The sequence below is a fragment of the Molossus molossus genome, unplaced genomic scaffold, assembly GCF_014108415.1.
Source record: "Molossus molossus isolate mMolMol1 unplaced genomic scaffold, mMolMol1.p scaffold_m16_p_18, whole genome shotgun sequence".
NCBI lineage: Eukaryota > Metazoa > Chordata > Mammalia > Chiroptera > Molossidae > Molossus > Molossus molossus.
This window is the reverse complement of record NW_023425353.1, coordinates 20,233,326-20,253,650: the sequence shown is the minus strand read 5'-3', so window position 1 is coordinate 20,253,650 and position 20,325 is coordinate 20,233,326.

Here is a 20,325-nt window from a genome sequence, read left to right as displayed (position 1 = left end):
TGGGACCCAGGAATTGACTTTGAAGGCCCTGGAGTGCAGAAGTGCTATTACCCACTGTTCTGTGGCCAGTTCCAGGCTTGTGGGTCTGAAAAGAACAGCAAGTTCACAGATGTGAACATGTATGTGTGAATGACTACAAATTCAGGAACATGTGTTCACATGCATGTAGAAAGTGAGTGTGCATTTGCCTGTGTGTGCAGGCCTGTTTTCCAGGGTCTGCCTTCAGATAAAGTCTGTGTGTGGGTAAATGGAAACATTTGTGAGTGTATCTGTGAGTATGGATGGGAAAGCATGAATTGTCAGATCATATGCAGTGTGTGCAGTGTGGAAATGTGTGGAGGTATGGAGGTGTGCATGCATGCAAGTATATAGATATGTGTGTGGCTCGGGGTTAGCCTTTAGGCTTTCTGATTCTGGGTCCATGGTCTTCATAAGTGTAATAATGGTTAATCTTATGAGTTATTATCCCCATTTTACAGATGAAGAAACTGAGTCTCAGAAAAGTAAAACGACCCAGCCAGTAAGTAGCAGAGCTGGGATTGAGGCCGTCAGACTTCAGAGGCCCCCCTTTACCATTTCTCACGAGCTGAGCCAAACCACTGCTGGTGAGGAAATGCCCCTGGTATACTCACTGCTAGCCACGACCTGGCGCAGACACCCAGGGATTCTCACATGCTAGGAAGTAAGGAACTGTCATCACTGGGGCCTGGCTCTCAGGACCCAGGGCTACACATGTAGAAAGGTCACACCGAGGTGAAATGGAGCAGCCCTCCTCGTTTATCCAAAATCCCAAAGAATCTGGGCCTGGGCCAGAGCCAGCAGAGGCCGCTAGACTGGGCAGTCCTGCCCTTTGGAACAGCAGTCCTGCATGAAGAGTTGCCCAGATTCCCCCAAGCCAGTTTCTCAAAGGCTGTTCACCAGCACCTGTCCATGAAGGCCAAGCTCCCAGCCTGAGGACCAGAGTGGAGCCAGTAACAGGGCAGGGCCTCCCTGGGCCCTGACAGTCTGTCAGCTGCTGCAGCACCACCACTTGCATTCCTGTCTTTCTTCTTGCACTGAGGGCCCAAGTGCCATGTAAAAAAAACAAAACAATCACAAAAGCAAAAACCGAACCAAGAAAAACATACAAAACGGGTCACAAAAGTTATTTCCCCCACCATTTGGAAATGAACTGATCTAAGTTCAAATGCCTTTTGGGCAAGTCATTTCATTTCTCTGAGCTTCTGTTTCTTCATCTATAAAATGGGGATGATAATAACACCTGCCACTTGGGTTATGGTGAGAATCAATGAGATCATGCATGTAGAGGCTCCCACACTGCCAGGTACACAGAACACGTGCGTGCAACAAATAGGAGCCATTGGTGGCATTTTCATTGACAGGACTAATAACATTTTCCCCTGTGACCTTGTAAAGCATTCAGTATATCTGGACCTCTATTCCCTACCCTATAGAGATTATTTTGACTTTTTTTTGTTAGGCTTTTAAAAATACTTATTTTTATAATTCAGTACCATAAAATTCACCTGTTTTAAAATGTACAACTTGCCCAGATAGTATGGCTCAGTGGATTGAACATTATCCCATGGACTGAGAGGTCCTGGTTGGATTCCTGATCATGGCACATGCCCGGGTTGCAGACACCATGCCCAGTATGGGGTGTGCAGGAGGCAGCCAATCACTGTTCTCTCTGATATCGATGTTTCCATCTCTCTCTTTTTTCCTCTCTCTCTAAAAAGTCAATAAAAACATATTTTAAAAAATAAAATATATAGTGTACACCTTAGTGGCTGTCAGTATATTCAGAATTGTACAACTATCGCCACTATCTAATTCCAGAGCATTTTAATAAAAAGAAACCCCACATGCATTAGCAAGCACTCCCCTTTCTCCCCAGCTCCTGACAGCCACTTATCTACATTGTCGCTCTGAATTTGCCTGTTTTGAACATTTTATGTAGATGGAATCATATAGAATGAAGTCTTTTGCATCTACATTCTTTCACTTAGCATAATGTTTTTAAGAGTCATCTGTGTTGTGGCATATATCATATATTATTTTTTATGGCTGAATAATGTTCCATTTTGTGGATACACCACATTTTATTCATCAGCTGATGGACATTTGGGTTGTTTCCACTTTTTGATTATTATGAACAATGCTGCTATGAACATTTATGTATAGATTTTGTGTGGACATGTTTTCAGTTCTCTTGGGTAAGTACCTAGGAGTGGGATTTCTGGGTCTTGTGGTAATTCTATGTTAAACCGTTTGAAGAATTGCCAGTGTTTTCACAGTGACTGTACCATTTTGTATTCCTACCAGCAGGGTATGAGGGTTCCAATTTCTCCACATCCTCACCAATACTTATCATCATTCATTTTTTTAAAAAATCCTCACCCTAGGATATCTTTCCATTTATCTTCAGACAGAGTGGCGGAGGGATTGGGGGGAGATAGAGAGAAACATCGACGTGAGAGAGACACATTGATTGGTTGCCTCTAGCATGACCCTGACCAGGGCTGGGGACCAAACTTCAAACTGCAACCGAGGAACGTGCCCTTGACCAGAATCCAACCTGCAACTCTTTGGTCCACGGGCTGATGCTCTTATTGCTAAGCCAAACCGGCCAGGGCTCACCATCCATGTTTTTTTTTATCACAGCCATCCTAGTGTGTACAAAGTGGTATCTCGAGTGTTTTGTTTTGTTTTTATCCTCACCCAAGGACAGTTTTTTCCATTTTTTGTTAAGATAGAGTTGGGGGGGGGTGGAAACATCGACATGAAAGGGACACATCGAGCGGCTGCCACCTGCACAACCAACCAGGGCCAGGGACAAACTGCAACCGAGGTACACGCCCTTAGCGGGAACCAAACCCGGGTCTCTCTGGACTGCAGGCTGACACTCCAACTGCTGAGCCAAACCGTCTGGGGCTCATTGTGGTTTTGATCTGCATTTCCCTGATGACTAATGATGTTAAGCACCTTTTAATGTGCTTATTGGCTATTTGTATATATTTTTTGTAGACATGTCTGTTCAAATCCTTTGCCCATTTTAAACTTCTTTTTATTTTAGCCAATGCTTACTGAGCACCTGCTGAGTGCTAACATACTAGGGGATGGGAAGGGGACACAGAGTCAGGGACTCTTGAGGCATGAAGGCTGGACTTGCTCCGCCTCCCAGGAGCATGTGGGTGAAGGAAGAAACTGCTCCAAAAAAGGAGAAGACACAGACTAAACAAGGGCCTCAGAGGTTCTGTCTGGACAATGCACCCTCTCAGGGGCCTGCCACACCTGACACCAGTGTGATTGATACCTAGCAGCCAGCTGACTAGGTGTGGCAGCCACTAAGGTCACCAACAGAGTAGGTACCCCCTAGGTAAGCACCCTCAGCAAATCCTGATTTAAACCCACTACCCCTAGCCAGGGCCAGCTACACAGTCCCTGGTCTTCTCCAGGCAGATCTGCAGGGTGAGTGCTAGAGGCAGTGAGGCTGCTAGGGCCTGAGTAATAGAAAGACAGAAGGACCCTGCTCTACCCCAATTGTTGTGTGTTTATTGCCTGTTCCTTGACCTCTCTGAACTTCAGTTCTCTTATCTGTGAAGTAGGGGAATAATAGCACAATCTTGTAAGGTGATTATGAAGCTAAAATGGAATGATGCAGAGGACTTCACACAAGTTGGGAGTAGAAGAAATGTTCACTAAATATGATGCATAGGCCTGGCTGGTGTGGCTCAGTGGTTGAGCGTCGACCCATGCACCAAGAGGTTTCCAGTTCAATTCCAGGTCAGGGCACATGCCCAGGTTGTGGGCCCAATCCCCAGTGGAGGGCATGCAGGAGGCAGCCAATCGATGTTCTCTCATATCGATGTTTCTCTCTCTCTCTCTCTCTCTCTCTCAAATCAATAAAGAAAAAATACTAAAAATAAATAAATATGATACATAGTACTTTTATTTTGTCATCTGAAAATGGAGAGGGACAAGATAATCTATAAAGGCCTGACTCCCTTATAGAAAAGAGAGGTTTTAGAAACCAGGGGCACCCCCAGATAAGATGGAAGGAGCAAAGGGGGTGCAAGACTCTCAGCCACAGCTACCTTTATGAGGAGCAACCACCCTGAATTCAGGGTTACCTATAAAGGATGTCAGCGGCAGCAGCCCTGGCTCAGGCAACCAGACCACTCCAGGAAGCCCTCTGGCCTCCGTGGCTCTCTGTCTCCATCTTGGCTTTGTCTCAGCCCTCCAGCCCATGCCACAGTGGCCAGGAGCCTTCTCACTGATCTGCCGAGCTCATGGCTGAGGGGAAATGGGTTTCCAGATAGGGTGAAAATAGATCCTTCTCCAAATATGCTCATTGAGGCAAAGAAAAATAAATAAAACCAAGAGGGAAAAGAGAGCAGGGAACAGCCTTCAGATGAGGCCAGGCCTGAACTGTTCCCGAGGGACAAGCTGCCAGCCAGGTGGGGGTTGGGCTTCTGCAACAGAAAGCTGTGTGTGACTGAGTTTGGGCATGACCGCATGAATGAGCATGTGTGACAGTAAGGGTAAGTGTAAGTGCAGGTGTGAGTGTGAGTGGGTATGTGTGAATGTGTGTGTGCCTGTATGTGTGTATGTAGGCTGAGTAGGTGAGCATAGGTGTGAGAAACCGTATACATTTGTGTATAAGTGAAAGTATATGAACACGTGCGAATGTGAGTGTGTAAGCATTGTGTGAGTGCTTGTGTAAGTATGAGTGGTGCAAGTGAGTGCATATATGACAGTGTGCAAATGAGTGTGCAAGCCTGTATGAGAGAAACTATGTGTGATTGTGTTCAAGTATGGATGTGTGAATGTGTAAGTATCTGTGTATGTGAGAGTACGTGAGTGTGAATGTGTGTGAGAGAGGATGTATGAGTATATGTGTACAAGTATTCCCCTATATTGTGGTGTATACGTGTGAGCAAGTGCACATGAGGGTGTACATGAAGGTGTAATAATGTGTGCATGCAGATTGAGCATATGAGTGCACATATGAGTGCGTGTGAGCTGTGTGTGTGTGCAGGCACTTCAGGTGTAAGACTGCATTTAACATCTTCAACACACCTTGGGAAATGGGTAAAGATGTCACCTCCAGTTTATAGGTATGGAAAGGGAGGCCCTGTTGAAGTAACTTGCACAAAGTCATGCCACCAGGAAGGGGCAGAGCTGCCATTTACACCCAGGCCTTTGTGACTCCAAAGGTCACAGCTCATGAGCACACACCCCAGCCCTTAACATTTCACTGATGTGGATCCCCCTAGCTGCCCTGGTCCCCGGAATCACCCTGCCTGCCCCTGGAGCTCCTTGGACTCAGGCCTTATGACCTGCCACACAGCCCTGAATTATGCCATTTGCAAGGCCATAAACATCATTGTCTTAACAGTCCCTACTGTGTGCCAGAAACATTGGGACCTTTACATGCATGATTGCAGTTTTCACAAGAACCCTTCAAGGTCATGATTATGCATCTCCTCTTATAGCTGAGGCGATAAAGGGACTGGCTCAAGGTCAGGCAACTGTAGGAGGGGTATGGTAACCTGACCCCAGAGCCTGATAGCCCCCATGCCTTCCCAAAGGGTGCTGGCGAAGCGCTCAGCCTACTTGGCTTTATTTAAGCCTAGAGATCAGTGACTCCTCCCCACCACCAGCCTTAACCGATGAAGGGTTCAAACTCATGCTTCAGCAATGCAGCAAATGACAGAAAATCCCTATCTTTGTGGTCACTCAAACAGTTGAAACTCCTAATGTTGAAATGGTGAATGCCAAGGGTTCTCCACATCTATACCTCAGAGCTGTGAGGGAATACATGTAAAGTAATGTAGCCCCATACTGGTGTAGGGACCCTGGGCAAGTGACAACCCTTCAGAGCCTCAATTTCCCCATCTGTAAAATGGGATTTAATAATGATACTCATGCCCTGGCCAGTTTGGCTCAGCGGTTAGAATGTCAGCCTGCAGACCAAAGAGTTCCGGGTTCAATTCCGGCCAAGGGCACTGTACCTCGGTTGTGGTTTGTCCCCGTCCCCAGTTGGGGTTGTGCGGGTGACAGCCAATCCATGTGTCTCTCTCACATCGGTGTTTTTTTTTCTCTCTCTCTTTCTCTCCCACTCTGTCTGAAGATAAATGTAAAATATATATATATCTCCCCTCTGGCGAAGATTAAAAAAATAATAATTTTTGAAAAATAATGATATATATCTCACAGGTTAGGAGTCAGGTTAAACCAAGGTGACTTAATGGTGCCTTAGTAACAATTTGTGGGTCCATTGGTTGGTTGACTGTTGACCTCAAGACTCTGACAGGCTGGTGCTATTTGGAGCCTAGATGGTGGGGTAGAGATCTCAACTTCCCAGGTTTCCGAAGACTTGCTCAGAGGGTATCAGACCTTAGCTCTCTCCCCAAGTCCCTGGCATTTGGGCCCAACAGGTCTGGCTCTCTCTGTGGGCACTCTAGGGGTGATGTGCCAGCCCCAGCTTCTCCAGTTCACAAACAAGCCCAACAAAGGAAACAGCAAGTTTTCCAGACAACTGTGTGCCCCACAGTTGCAGCCCAGGAAGGGAAGTGTGTGCTCAATGGGGAAGTTGCTGCCACAAACACCCGGTTGAGAAACATGGTGGGGAAAATCCACCAGGCTGCTGGGCTCTGGGGAGGGGAATCTCCAGGGGGGACATACATACACACTCTCTCCTCTTTTTGTTCCTTTAACCTGGGGGCACAGGGAGGAGTGGCTTCCTGCCAGTGTTACTCTCTAGGCTGCTTTTCTGCTCCCTGTATAACTTCTCCACTTCCTGGGTAATGGATTCCCTAGATTCAATTCCCTCTGTTTGAAATACCCTGAGTGGCTTCTCTTTTCCTGTTGTACTCTGAAGTCCAGAGAGGTGAGGCCACTTGTCCAGGATCAAAGAGCTTGCCTGTGACATCCATCCTCTGCTCCCTCAGCCCCCCTCTCCCTTTGAAGATGTGCCTTCCTCACTCTAGCTCTGAGCCAGCTTCCTTCTGCTTTTTGAAGGGCTGTCTGGAAATACAGTTCTTAAGGAAACTTATCGGTTGATTCTCACTAAAATATTACTGATTGATACTTGGCCCATCCAGAAGAAGCTAGAACCTCACTGGGCCTGTCCAAGGGGATCCGAGGCAACAGAAGAGGTGCAACCACAGCTGGAAACATTGCCTAAGGTGTCTCTCTTCTTTTCCCCCTCCACTTTTTCCCTAGTGCTCCCAATTCTGATCTTGTGTTGCCTTGTGATCCCTTCTCTCTCTGGCTTTACTGTGGCCATCTGCTCAATGGAGAGGTTGGTCGGACTGGTCCAGGAGGCCTTGGAAGAAAACCCTGGGTGTGTGGGCTGGTTTCCCACCCACATAAGCCACAATTCTCCAGAAGCTCTTCTCAGGAATCTGCTGACCTCACCATTGCTGCCTTTCAGGTGTCTTTCCATCCTGCTGTCCCAGGCTGGAGGGATCCAGTGCTGTGTCCACTTTTCCATGAAGCCTAATCTTCATGAGACTGAGAGTCCATCAGCCATGGGCCCAAATTTCCCACTCCCTGGGGCCAGGAGCGATTCCAGCTATCGAGGGCTCCACTTCCTGCCTGGCTGAGGCCGTTCCTCCCAGAGAAGTAGGGGGCACCACCTGGCCTGGTGAGAGGGCCACTTGAGTCCCTGACTCTCTCTCTCTCCCTTTGTTCAAGGCTATTCCTTTCTTCCTTTCCAAAAAGAAATAAGAAACTAGGTCAGTTTCTGAAAATATTACAAGGAATATTTCTAGAAAGGCTCCAAGAGAGATGCTGAATAGAAGGGACAACTGGTCTCCCTCTCGTGGAGTCTACGATCAGGCCCTTCTAAGTTTTCTTCAGGCTCTTGGCTCTCAACCCAAACAGGTTAAAACGCACCCACTTCCCACACAGAACAATTTTAAATCACTTTATAAGAGTTGATGTGTGCTACAGTTGACAGGCTGTCCTAATATTACACTTTGCAGACATTTAATGAAATGTAGGCATTTCAAGCTCTGTCACTGAGTTCATCTCAATCAATTCCTCAAAACAGGTACTACTATTAATCCCATTTCACAGGGGAGAAAACAGGATGAGAGAGGTTCGGCACCTTGTCTAAGATCGCACAGCCAGTAAACACTGGGCTACTGTCTGGGTTTGCCTTTCCCCACAGCCTGGACCTCTGTCACCCTGGATTCCTGGCTCTGCCCTAGGGACTCTGGGGTGGGGCCTTCAGGCCATGGGGCTCATGCCTCCTTAGAAGAGCTCAGAGCTGCCAAAGAGCTCTGGCCTGCTGGACCAGAGCCCTCCTCCTGGCTCAGTTAGGTGCTTGGCACCAGTGCCCCAGGGCTCCTCCCAGGGGTGAGTTGCAGGGCAAATGGTTTACCTGCCAGAAGCCCAGAGGTAGGAAAGCAAACACCATAAATCATCAGGAAGCCCATGTAAATATTTTATAGCTGGGTCAGTAAATAATGCAGCTCCGTGGACAGACCCAACCAAGTTAATCTGTCCCATATCCAGCACCTAGGTCAGTCTGTCTGGGCCCCTCTCCTGCCTTAAACTTTTTTTTTATCCTCACCGGATGACATTTTTGCATTTATCTTCAGATAGAGTGGGAGGGAGGGGGGGAGAGAGAGAGAAAGAAACATCAATGTAAGAGAGACACATCGAGTGGTTGCCACCCACATAGCCCCAACCGGGGCTGGGGACAAACTGCAACCGAGGTACGTGTCCTTAGCAGGAACTAAGCCCAGGTCTCTTTGGTCTGCGGGCTGATGCTTCAACCACTGTGCAAACTGGCCAGGGCTTCTGCCTTATACTTTTTGACCAAATGCTGAGGCTCAGTGCCAGGCATTTTCATATGTACCATCCTCACTGCCTAGCCTTTGCTCAGGCTGCTTCTCTATCTGAAACATCTTTTCCCACTGTCTGAGTCTGCCTTGTTTTCCCTAAGCCTGGCTAATTCATCTTCCTCTTTTAGGAGCCACCTCTTCCAAGAAGGCTTCTTTGATTTCCTGGATGGGGTCAGAGTCTTTTGGCTCTCACAGTGCCTGGGCTTCCCTGATCTGGGATCTGCTTACTCTATGTGGTCATTTCCTGGTGACTTGTCTGCTCTCCCTCTGACTGTCAGCTCCCAGAGAGCGATATTGTGCCTGCAGTTGAGTGCAGAGCTTAGTATATAGTAGGTGCTCAACAAATAATGTTGAAGGATGGAATAAATTATCTTGTTTAATCTTTAAATAAATCTGTGAGGCAGATATATATATATATTTATTCCTCACCCAAGGATACTTTCTATTTATCATCAGATAGAGTGGGAGGGAGGTAGAGAGAGACAGAGAGAAACATCGATGTGATAGAGCCACATCAACTGGTTGCCTCTCACATGACCTGACCAGGGCCAGGGACAAACCGCAACCAAGGTACGTGCCCTTGACTGGAATCAAACCTGTGACTCATTGGTCTGTGGGCCGATGCTTTAACTGCTGAACCAAACTGGCCAGGGCTGTGAGGCAGACATTCTTGTGTTATTACTATTATCCTTATTTTACGGACAAGAAAAATGAGGTAGCCCAGTGGCAGTGCTGGAATTGACCTTCTGCATGTCTAATGTGTTCTCAATAACCCATCTGAGAGCGTGCCTCTTTCCATGATATGGGTACCATCAGAGACTAAATGACATGCCCATTGTCACATAGCTGGGAAGTGGCCAAACTGAGCCTCACACCACAGACTGCCATGAATTCCAGGCCAGAGTTCTCTGTCACTAGGTCAGGCTGCCCCTTCTTTGAAGCTATTGAATCAGGGACCCTCTGTTTCTGCTCAGGGAGGCCCTTGACCCCTACCATATGCTCTAGCACCCAGTGAGTGCTAAACTGTGTGTTTGCATGACTGCAAAGTGCAAGGCAGCAGTCAGGATTTTGTCTTTGACCTAGGAAGGTATGCACAGTGAGCACCTTGGGAGCAGGAGGCCAGGTGAGGGAAAGTGATCCCCAGGCCCCAGAGTAGCTCTGAGAAGGCATGTGTCGTGGGAGGGTCTCAGGTCCCAGATGGCTGCAGTTGTGGAAGGTGCTCAAATGCAGCCCAGATGCCTTCCATCCAAAGGCGCTATGCCATTTTGAGGCCAAGTCTGTAACCAGGCCATCACAGCTCACAGGAATCTGAGACACAAAGACAGATGATCCTGCCTGCCTTTTCCCCATCCTGTGTCAGGCACTGAGAACAAGGGCAAAGAAATCAGGGCACAGGCAGTGTGAGGTGAGACAGGACAAGGACAGCTTTGCGCAAGAAGTCCTGGCTTGACCCTGGCCTCAATTCTCTGAAGATGGGCTGCAGAAGGGAGGTTAAAGGGGTTTCGACTGATGTGTCTATTCCAGCTGGTTGCCAAGGCTTCCTGGAGCTGTGTTGAGAAGGATTCTGAGCTGTATCTCTCCAGGCTCTGCAGGAAGTGCTGTGATCAGTTACCAACATCTGCCTCAAGCACAGAGGTGGGCACAGCAACCCACCTCCAAATTTGCCACTCTCTCACCTCTCCCCAGCACAGAGTAGAGATTAAACAAAGGTTTGTGGGTTCTTTGTTGATTACTAACAAGGTCAGTGCAGAAGTCATTTGGAGTTTTCATTTGTGGAGATGAGAAGCATGGACGCATGGCCTCTTCACTATGCTCATCTGCAGAGCCAGAAAGGGAAGAGGAGAGGAGAATGGGAGAGAATGACAGATAGCAAGTGAGAAGTCAGATGCCCAGTCTCAGTGTGGACTGAGACCCCAAGCCCAGGGACAAAGACAGCCACAGCTCTGCCCTCACTCGTCAGCAGAAACCAGGAGTTTTCCAAGAAAAATTCCACAGATACATTTTGACAAGGAGCTAGGCGGTGGTGCCTTGTGCTGCAGGAAGCTGGACCCAGGCCTTCTATGCCCCGCAGACTCAGACGTCCACACGGGGCCCACGGCGGTGCAAGGGGCACAGAGGAGTCCTGGATGGAGCTCCTGCATGAGCCTCTGCCCTAACACAGCTTCGGTGCAGGTAGCATCTTGTGGGGACCAGAGCAGGCAGGGACAGGTAGGATGCTCCCTCCGGGCTGAGGAAATCTGGGCTGGCCATGGGGGAGGTGGCAGGAGTGACAGGGCTATGAGGCAGCCAGATGTCACGTCTCTCCCCAGCCTCTTACTGCCCCTTGGACAACCAACCGGTAAGACCATGCAGGCAGGGTCTGCACAAGCTTTCACAGTTGGGGGTTGAGCCTCCAGAAGGGGAACTCAGTCCTTCTCCTGCCAGTTGCCGACATCTCGTACCCTTCACTTGTCTGACTCCACCCAGGCCATTTATCTACTGTCCCACCCTTGCTCCCGTGGCTTTAGGGGTAGCTTGCCCTAGTGACAGTGAACTCTGGCCTGGAATTCATAGCAGTCTGAGGCATGAGGCTCAGTTTGGCCACTTCCCAGCCATTTGACAATGGACATATCATTTAGTCCCTGATGATACCCACGTCATAAGGGCTTTGTAGGAAGCTTGTGAGCTAATGAACATCAAATGTTAGCTCAGGGCCTGCTAGGTAGTGAGTGCTTGACACGTGGGGACTGAAATTACTGTCCTTATTATGATTCTGAGACCAAGTTCATGCACTTTACATCCTCTGCAGAGTCCACATTTCACTCAGACGCCCAGGGGACACTTTCCAAGACTGGTAGGCATGTAGCTGGTGCCCTGGAGCTGGGGACTTGAGATGCTCTGAATCAAAGGCCTGGGGCAGAGCAAGATGGGGAGGGCAGGGTCTCCCTGTAGCCCTGTGGATCCTGGGACTGCTGAGCTCTGGGATGTGGGCAGAGTCAGCCATCCCAGGCCACCTATAATTACCTTCCGGCAGAGCTCTGCGGCACTGGGTGGAGGCAGCAATTGTCAGGTTTTATTTTGATACCCAGACAGTGCCCTTGGGCAGCCCCACACCGGCTGGTCACTGCCAGACATGGATGAAAGTCAAGTTCTTTGGGGAGGAGGCCCTGCCCAGGAGGTTGACATCTGAGTACAAGGTCCAAGGGTTCAGGAACCCACGGTCTTCACCTCTGCCAGGCACTGGGGGCAGAGGCTGCTCTTGCCTCAAAGGCAGACCCTGAGCCTGAGCCATCTCTGGAGACCACACAGCCTTGCTTGCTCAAACCTGGCCCTCCTCTCACCCTCCCAGTGTCCTTGCACACTCACGCTCTCCCACTCTGCGGCCCCTACTCCAGGCCTCTCGCACAGAAGAATGCATGTGCGTACACATACTTGCACACTCACTCATGTCTGGACTACCAGGGTGATGATGAAGGGAGTGACAATGACTTTCCACCCCAAACTCCCTCATCCTGAAGCAGGGAGAAGAGGGGACTTTGGGAGTCAGCCTCCAGGCGGGGAGAGAATCCTGTATACATCTGTGTGCTTATGGACACTCAGGCATTCGCACAGGTGGGTCTGCCCCCAAGTTGCTTAATCATGTGCTGCTGCTGCTCCCGATATTTTTGGGCTCATCCCCACCTACTGCATTTGACTCCCCAGGGCAGAGCTAGGTGTCTCTGCATCCCCAGAGGGGCTTGCCGAGCAGGTCCTGCCAGCTCCATGGTGCAGTGCAGTGCAGGGAGCCCAGAGGCTCAGGCTAACTCCAGCCAGCTTGACCTCCATGGAGCTGGTGCTTCACGGCCTTTGCCACGTGAAGGCCCAGGGAGCTCAGGAAGCAAACACACGTGCTGTTGATCATCGTCTCTGGGCACAAGGGGGAAAGCCAGTCTTTGCTAAATGCCTACAATGAAACTGGCCATCACGGGGTGGGGGTGGGGGCATGTGTGGGTGCACAGGGTGTGATCAGGAGGAGAGTACACTGTTCTTAAGGGGGTGACCCTACAACTAAGGAAGGAACAAAGACATACAGAGTCTAAGGCTCAACCCTATAGGCTCCAAGAAGGACACATGCCAGAGCAATGGCACCAGGGAGCCCAGAGTCCGATAGGCAAAAGTTCCAGAATCTACAGTGAAGGAAAGGAAGAGCCTTTGAGGTGGTCCAGGAGCCCCCTACACATACTCACACTCTCACTCATGAGTCTGCTGGTCACAGTCTTGCAGCCCATCATTAAGGGCTGAACCACCAAGCTCACAGAGGGCAAAGATTGGTGAAGTAGCCCTGGACTCACACCCATGTGTAACCTGTCGTGTGGGCAGACCTTGTGCTCATGGAGCGGGCTGTAATCAGCCCCGGACGCTGCCTTGGGGGAGAAAGCTGGGTATGTGAGCAGGTGGAGATCTCTGGCTCAGCGAATCCACCCCTGCACTGCCTGCCCTACTGGCCCCAGGAAACCCGGGCAGCATTAATGTGAATAATAAAGGTCATGCTTTCATTTATCTATACACTTAAAGCTGATTGTTGCTGTCATTCCTGCCTCCAGGTCTTTGCTCTTGCTGTTTCCTCTGCCTAGAATGGCTGTTCTCCTGATCTTTTCCCTTCCAGTTTCTGCCTGGAAACCGCCTTTACAAGGCTTCATTTTCTTTTTTCATTACAGGCCCAAATGCAGGCCCAGGCCTTTGCATGACATCCATGTCCACTGAGAATGTTCATCCCCAGTGGTCCCTGGGGTCCCTTGTGCACCCATGTTCTAGCTCCACAGGCTTGCCTCACTGTTCCCTAGAATTAGCCTTGCATGTAGTGAGTTCATTCACTCCACGTCTTTGCTCTTGCTCTTCCTTCTGCCTTGAGGATCTTCTCTGCCTTCCCACCTCTGCCCAAGGAGGAATTCCTTGTCCTCCTTGGCCCAGGCCGGGGACGCCTTTGCATGGAGGCTTCCCTGGCTCCTGAGTTCTAGCTCAGGGCCTAGCACAAAGTAGGTGCTGGCCAAATGCTTTCAGGAGGAAAAGAACAATGAATTTCTATTCTTGGCTCTGTTGGAGTCTATTGCTGGTCACCTGGGCAAGTCACTTTGCTTGCCTCTTGGGACCTTAGTCTCCCACCTCTACAATGGTGAGTTAGAAGAGATGGTTTGAGCCTTAGATTTTGCAGAGGGCTTCAGGCCCTGTGAGCTTCCTTGTTCCATCCCAAACACACCCAGATAATAACAAAGTTACATCATAGAATAGAAACAGCAGTAATCTATTGAGAGCTCCCTCTGATTCAGGCACTGCACTAGATTTTCCTCTTGTCTATATTTCCTGAGCCTCTGAGGGGCTACAAATAGCCCCATTTATAGACAAAGGAGTTGAAGCCAGAGGTGGACTTTCCCAAGGTCACACAGCTGAGTAGCTGAGCTCCCTGCAAGAAAGCCAGCCCCAGTGGCCCCAGGGGACTCCTTACCTCAGCCAGGGCCTCCTGAGATAGCCACGGCCTTCCAACACAACCTGTAGGAATGGGACCCTTTGCTATTGCTTGCTCCTGATTCTCAGTAGGCTCAGGCTTTGGGGCCTGGGCTGCCCTGCAGACTGGGAACCCCACAGCCATGTGGAGGGGATGAGGGGGCCCCAGAGGACAGGCACCTAGGCATGCAGCATCAGGGAGGCTACAACCCAGCATCTATGCCTAGCCAAGGAAAACAGGTGCCTGGCCTCCCACATCACTCTGGACTCCATCCCCTCTTATGGTAGGTACATGAGCCAAAGTCTAGGCTGCCATCTGGGCCTGGCCCAAGCAAGGCTTACAAAACATCTGCCCCTGTTCTGATTTTAGGAGAAGTTGCCTTGACCATGCCCCTGTTAGAAGTGACTGCCAGGCAATCAAGCTGACCCCCACCACAGCATCCATCCTTTGTCTAGGGAAAAGTCCATGGACCATCTGCAGGACATATGAGCAAGCCAGACTCTGGGCTCCTGCATCAGTCTCCTCCAACAACCTATGTGGCATCATCAAGGACTCATCTGAGCCTGTTTCCTCGTCTGTGGGACGAGATCAGAATGCCTGCTTTACCTGGGTATAGGCAATTAAACAGCAATTAGGGGGCTCTCCATGGTGCCTGGGGAAGCTATTGGCCAAGAGGTTAAAAAAAAAAAAAGAGTGTATCTAGGTATCAATGCAGGACCTGATCCCTGCACCCCTCACAGCAGCCCACTCCTGTCCACGTTCCGGTCAGATCCTCGTGTGTACCTGGGAAGGAGAGAGATGCGTAGGGAAGGTAGAAATCCTACTCCTTTCCCTTAGTCAGTTAATCCTTGTGACCACGGAGAGCTGGGTCTCTGACCCCTTCCATCAAGTTTCAGAGAAGCTGAGCTACCTATACAAGGTTGCACAGCCAGTGAGACTGAGCTGGGAGAGGAACCCTGCAATCTGGGGCCCAGGCCTAATCACTAAGTGCCCTATCTCTGAAGCCACCAGGTCTTCTTCCTGAAAGCCGGGAAGCTGCGGCGACACACTGACTTGGGGGCCTGGCCCTGCTATCTGACCTGGCGAGTGGCCTTGGGCAGTGGCCTTGCCTCTCTGAGCCCCAGTTCCCTCACCTATAAATTAAGGCTGTCCTTACTTTACAGGTTGCTTCCAGCATTAAATGAGAGGCTCAGCCTGTCCCAGGAAGAAGCCGGAAACATCCTAGTGATAACTTAATATGTACCATTCTGTCCCCTCCTTTGTGTAGCTGGGGCTGTCAAAGCCTGGAGGGACAGGGACCTGCCAGGATCCCGCAGCGAGTCGGAGGTATGGCAGGATGAAACCCCAGCCTCATGGTGCTCCCCTAGGCGTTTTCTCAGGCATGGCCACTGGGGACCCATGTAAGCCTCTACTCTGCCACAGCCGCCACCCCTGACACAAACTCACTCACTTGTGTGCACTCAGGCTCAGGCCAGCCCAGTGGTTAGAACTTCTCCAGAAGTTTCACCTCATACCTACTTCCCATCAGACAAGACCCAGGATGCCAAACCTACGCTAGCTGCTAGGGTTCCTCCAAATTGGGGTTCAGCTAGGAGACCTGGATCAGTGGGAGAGCCTGAGGGTCCAGGAACCCAAGTCCTGGAAGCCCTGGGGGAGGCAGATGTGGGGGACAGTTGGTGGGTCTAGCTCCCAGGTGAGGCCTTGCTTCTTCTTGATCACCTGTCCTCTCTTGCTCAGAGACCTGAAGGCTGAGGGGGCTGCTGTGCTGGGGCTTGGCAGCTGGACAGGGATGGGTGAGGAGGCAGAAAGACCATTCCCTACCCCTGGGCCTGGGTGGTAGTGTTCCCCAGGGTAGAGGGCCTACTCTGCCCTGAGGTCTACCTAACCCACTACAGGGCTGGGGGAAGGCTTCCTAGAGGAGGTGGTCACTAAGGTAGGACCTACCTGAGGACTGAGGAGTTAGCTACGCATGATGTTCCAAGCAAAGGGAACAGCGTGGGCAAAGTCCCAGAGGTGAGTAATTGCAGGATGTGGTCTGGTAGAAACTGAAAGAAGTTCCTCTCCCTGGAGCGGGAGGACTGGCCGGGGCAGGGGTTAAGCCACACTGGGCCCGATGGCCATGTACAGACTTTATTCTTTATCCTGAAAGACCGATGGTTAGCTTCGGGGCTGGGAGTAACCAGTCCTTGACATTTAAAAGGATTGTGTCACTGCTTTGAAGAGAAAGAATTATTAAGGATGAGGAGGTGGGGTCCTGAGTAGAGAGGACTGCAAATGGCCAGACAGGAGACACCAACGGCCCAGACCAGGGTGGTGGCAGTGGGGACAAATGAATGGACAAGTCAGAAGGGCAGGACTGAGGCTCTGAGAGGACAAAGACCTATACAAGATTCCACGGTGACCTGGGGCCTGGCTGGGGTGTGAGAAGTTGAACATAGGGACAGGGCAGAAGGCTGCCCAGTGCAGGTCTGCTTGGACCAGCTCAGAGTCTGGGAATCCTTCCCTCACTCTTGGAGCAAATCTTCTGCCTGAGGGAAGAAAAGTTCCGTTTTCTACCTTTGTACCATGACTGTGCCCCCACAGCAGCCCCACAGTGGCTGTGGTTGGGCTGCCACCTGCCTTCTTGAGAGCCTGGGGGTGTGGAGGCTTCCTTAAGGCCTTCTCTAAATTCCACTGGTTTCATGTGGGTGGTGTAGAAGGAGGGGTCTTAAGGAACAGTAGGGAAGACTGGGCACTTCTGCTGCCCCCTTCCCCCCCCCCCCACACACACACCAGGCTGGCACCTAGGTGAACATGAGAATCCAAAGTCCGATTCCACAGAAAGCTTCCCTGCAGCCCCTATGGCCCAGCACTTAACCCCACTCGCACTTTCCCCAAGTTCCCTTTCAACCTTCAGCTTTCCCTCCAGAGAGATGTCCCCAGGGCTAGGAGTGGCCCACGCACAGAGAGCTACCCTCCGACCCCAGAGGAAGGAGGAGCATGGTTGCGCTGCACATGATGGAACTAGAGTAGATCCCATGGACATCCAGGCTTCCAGGTTGTGAAGCCCAAGGCCCAGTTGAAAGTCCAGTTCATCTTCTTTGCAAGGCCCCCAAGCAGGGTCCCAAACCTTCCCCGTACCTGGCAGCTCCTCTGATCCTGGGCACAGTACCTAAAGCTGAGGCCTCAGTTTCAGTGCCCATGCTGGGGAAGCCTGTGCAGCTGGATTCAGCTGGCCTGAGTCCTCACCTGACTGGCCTATAGTAGGGGTGTAAAGGACCACACATGGGGCTCGTGGAGGGCTTAGATTGTGTACTCCAGTCCTTGACCCAAATGCTAAACCCTATCCAGAAATTCCAGCCTTCTTTCTCCCCTCCCTCCACTGAGTTGGGATGACTGCCCCATGACCAAAGGCCCTGAGGGGCTGGCCTGGGAACTGGCTGTGTTTCTGGCCCCAAGGGCTCACCATTCCTGCTCTCCAGACCTGCCAGCAGCCTGGCTGCCTGCCTAGCTTCTGTGGCCATCTTGGCCATAGACAGTGGCCACAGAAGCCTGTGGGCAGAGGCAGGCCCCAGGCGTGTGAAGGTGGTGGAGTAGGCAGTAGCCTGAGGGTGAGACTAAGCTCCCTAGGGAGGCTCCTTCCCTGCCAATTTCTGCATCTGGCTACTGCAGGCTGCTGGGCATTGGGGAGGAGGCAAGTCTCTGCCAGTGGGGCTCACATTCTGGGAGAGATGGACATGAACAGCCCAGCTGCCTGTTTCTAGTGCTGAACACAGAACTGGGCCCACCACACCCAACATTTCAATACATTCTCAGGGCAGCCCCAAGTGGTGGGAATTTTACAGATGAGGAAACAGGCTCAGAGAGGGTTGGCCCTTGCTCAAGGTCACACAGCCAGTTAGTGTGGAGGTCCTTCCCACTCCGTTTCTCAGAAGAGGCCCTGTCCAGTGTGCATGAAGGTAGGGTTAAGTTGAGGGGAGGGCTCATAGGGAGCAGAGGGCCCCTTGGTTAGAGGCAGGCATCTGGAAGGCTGCCTGGACAAGGGGCCTTGGTAGATGGCTAAGAGCTTGATTGTTTTTTTTTTTTGTTTTTTGTTTTTTTTTATCCTCACCCGAGGATATTTTTCCATTTTTTGTACAGATAGAGTGGGAGGGAGAGAGAGGAAGGGAGAGACAGACAGAAACATCGACGTGAAGGGACACATCGAGTGGCTGCCACCCGCACGACCAACCAGGGCCCGGGGACAAACTGCAACCGAAGTACGTGCCCTTAGCGGGAACAGAACCCGGGTCTCCTAAGAGCTTGATTGAAAGGCGTTCCAGGAGCAAACCTCAGCCTGAGCATGGGCAGGGGCCTTGATGAGCAGTGTGGGAGGATGGGAAGTGGGTTGGCAGGGGTATCTTGGTGCCCCAGGGCCTTTCATACCCCTGGAAGACCTGGGACAGAGGGTGCTAGCTATGTGGGCACCTTGCTCAGGCTCTGCTGGTCCAACTGGCCCAACCACTTCTCTCCAGGCACTGCCACAGCCCCTGCTCACAGCCCTGCCAAGAGTTGTTGGCAAACCCTGGGTGAAGTCTTGGTCAAGAAACTACAATCCCTCCATTCTGGTCCCGGGGGGACAATGATTAAGGGGTCCTCTGCCCCAGACTAACTCTGCCAACTCCTTCAGAAAGCCTGCCCCGATTGTGCCCTCCAACAGAACAATCTCTAAAATACATGAATAGTGTGGAGGGTACGTCTGTCTGAGAAGATGAAAGTATCCGTGCAATCACGGGAGATTTTTACTTTCCTCTGTAAACTTGTCTTTGTTTTCCTTATTTGCTCTGATTTTTCTGAGAACAGCCAGTGTGTGTTATTACTCTTCTAGGTAATTCTCCCTCCCCATCCTCATGCCCCTTGCAGCCCTCTGTCCTCACGGTTTTCTCCGTTTCCCAGCTAGGGGACAGGCTGAGGTGCCTTGGACGACACTCACACCCGGGACCTCGGTTGCGTCATTTATGAAACGGGCGTGTGCAAGTCTCCCTGACTTTCCTGGACGGAGCCGCCGCTGGGAAGGGCGAGGAGAACGCGCCGCCCGGCGCCCCAGTTCAGGTGACGGAGCCAGTTTGGCCTCCAGGTGGCTGCGCAACCCGGGAATAGAGCCGGGTCTTTTATAGCCGGCCCTGCGTCACGTGGCCGGGCGGGGCCTCCGACCGTGGCTGGGCGGGGCCTCTGACCCCGGCAGAGGCGGGCGGGGCAGGGCCACGCCTGCCAGTACCAGAGCGCTGAGTGCGGGCCTTCGGGGACCGGCTGGGGGTGTGTGCGCGGCACATTGACTGCTGGTGTGCCTGCCGTTCTTCGCTGACCCCCCCCCGCATTTAGGGGCCACTCTCTAGCACAGCCCCACTCCTATCCCCCTGTTTCCCACGGACCAACCTGGGTTCGGTGAGCTGCCTGCTCCGGAGGAAGACAAGCATGCGCAGGCGAGATGGCAAGGGGGCGGGTGAGGCCCGTGGCCCTCCCAGCCTTTTGGGTGACTGAGCCCCTGGGCTCCCAGACGTCAGACCTAGTATGAGACCTGGTAGATCACAACAGAGTGGATGTTGTTGTTTGGGGGCTCCTCTGGGTTTGTGTGTGGGAATAGATGTCGCTCAGTGACTGATCCTGACAACACCAACACCCAAACTACCTCCTCTCCACACCCCTTTGGGGGCAGGGCAGTAGGGGAGCCGGAAGAGGGTACTCACATGGCAGGGGCTGTGCAGTGGTCATTGTAGAACTGGGGCAGATCAGGGGCTGGCTGCATACCCCTGTGAGAGCCCCAGGAAAGCCCTGGGCCCTGCACTCCCGGAAAGCACCTTCCCTTTGTGTACCCCACGTATTTCTCAAGTTTCACCCAAACACAGATGTACTGAGGACAGAACTTGGGGACTATTAGCCAGACCTCACCAACTCTGTGTCAGTTAACACCAACACAGATTGAGCCTTGCGTCCAGTGTTTCATGAGCTCGATCCCTTCCATCCTCTCAACATCTCATCAAGCTA